Source organism: Leptonychotes weddellii, chromosome 10 (genome assembly GCF_054177405.1).
Source record: "Leptonychotes weddellii isolate Sample4059 chromosome 10, ASM5417740v2, whole genome shotgun sequence".
In the NCBI taxonomy this organism is placed as follows: domain Eukaryota; kingdom Metazoa; phylum Chordata; class Mammalia; order Carnivora; family Phocidae; genus Leptonychotes; species Leptonychotes weddellii.
Genome location: NC_138378.1, coordinates 591,820 through 592,110, shown reverse-complemented (window position 1 = coordinate 592,110; position 291 = coordinate 591,820).

Genomic DNA, 291 nt, shown 5'->3' with positions numbered 1-291 from the left:
GCCCACCGCTGCTGGGAGGGTGTGCTGCAGGGGGTCCGCAGAGTAGAGGCCCCAATCTGTCCTGGATGAGGGTGGGACAGGCTCCATTCCCAGTGGAGGAGGCCAGAGAGAGGGACACTGCAGAGGCTGGACCTACCGGGCCACCGTCCAGGGCCCCCACCGCCTCCAGACGGCTGGAGAGGTGGAGACAGGGTGGACCACCGCGGGTCCCGGAAAGGTGGACAAGCCTTGCTCCGGGACGGGAGAGAGGCTTCCTTTAGGGCAGGGGAGGTGGCGGACAGGCCCTGCTCC